A 1,716-nucleotide genomic window follows, 5' to 3' on the forward strand; every position below is an offset into this window, starting at 1 on the left:
CTTTGTGTTCAATTTCTACTGGAAGATGACATGCTTTTCCATAAACAAGTCTAAAAGGTGTGGTTCCAATTGGAGTTTTGTAGGCTGTTCTAAAAGCCCAGAGTGCATCCTCCAATTTAATGGACCATTCCTTTGGATTTGATCCTACGGTTTTCTCTAGAATACGTTTTAAAGCTCGGTTGGTATTTTCAACTTGTCCACTTGTTTGTGGATGATATGCGGTGGAGATTTTATGAGTTACTCCATATCTTTTAAGAACTTTCTCAAGTTGATTATTACAGAAATGAGTACCCCGATCACTTATTAAAGCTTTCGGTGTTCCAAACCTTGCAAAAAGACGTTTTAAAAAGTTGACTACAACTCGTGCATCGTTAGTTGGGAGAGCTTGTGCTTCCGCCCATTTAGATACATAATCAATGGCTACGAGTATATATAGATTATTATGAGATTTTGGAAATGGACCCATAAAGTCAATACCCCAAATGTCAAATACTTCACATACTTGGATGACATTTTGTGGCATTTCATCACGTTGACTTATTTTTCCGGCCCTTTGACATGCATCACAGGATTTGCAAAGAAGGTGTGCGTCTTTGTAAATTGTAGGCCAATAGAATCCAGCTTCATAAACTTTTCTTGCTGTTAGTTGAGGCCCATAATGCCCTCCTGTTGGTCCTGTGTGACAATGGTTTAAAATTTTACTAGCTTCATCTCCAAATACGCATCGGCGTATTATTCCATCGGGACAACTTTTAAACAGATGTGGATCTTCCCAGAAATAGTGTTTTATATCACTGAAGAATTTCTTTCGTTTTTGGTACGATAATCCTTTTTCAAGGAATCCACAAACTAAGTAGTTTGCATAGTCTGCAAACCATGGGATTTCTTTATAATCTATCTTCAATAGATATTCATCAGGAAAGTTGTCTTGTATGGCCGATTCATTCAGAACTTCTAATTCGGGATTTTCAAGACGAGAAAGATGATCAGCGGCGAGATTTTCTGCTCCTCTTTTATCTCGGATTTCAATATCAAACTCTTGTAAGAGTAAGATCCAACGGATTAATCTTGGTTTAGCATCTTGTTTTGAAAATAGGTATCTAAGAGCAGAATGGTCGGTATAGACCACCGTTTTTGCTAGAACGAGATATGATCGAAATTTGTCAAAAGCAAAGACAATAGCAAGGAGTTCTTTTTCAGTAGTTGTATAGTTCATTTGTGCTCCTTGTAACGTCTTACTAGCATAATAAATAGGTTGAAATCGTTTTTCAATCCTTTGTCCTAAAACGGCTCCCATTGCAAAATCACTTGCATCGCACATTAGTTCAAATGGTAGATTCCAATTTGGTGTTATCATGATTGGCGCATTAGTGAGTTTTTCTTTAATAATATTAAACGATTTGATACATTCATCTGAAAAGATGAATGGCGCATCCTTTTCTAGGAGTTTATTCATAGGAGTGGCAATTTTAGAAAAATCTTTTATGAAACGTCGGTAAAAACCGGCATGCCCTAGAAAACTCCTAACTCCTCTAACATTGGTGGGATGTGGAAGTTTAGCAATTACATCTACTTTAGCTCTATCCACTTCAATTCCTTCTTTTGAAATTTTATGTCCAAGAACGATGCCTTCTTTAACCATGAAATGGCATTTCTCCCAATTAAGTACTAGATTTGATTTTTCGCATCTAATTAGCATTCGTTCCAGATTAACTA

The sequence above is a fragment of the Rutidosis leptorrhynchoides genome, chromosome 8 (genome assembly GCF_046630445.1).
Source record: "Rutidosis leptorrhynchoides isolate AG116_Rl617_1_P2 chromosome 8, CSIRO_AGI_Rlap_v1, whole genome shotgun sequence".
Classification (NCBI taxonomy): Eukaryota; Viridiplantae; Streptophyta; class Magnoliopsida; order Asterales; family Asteraceae; genus Rutidosis; species Rutidosis leptorrhynchoides.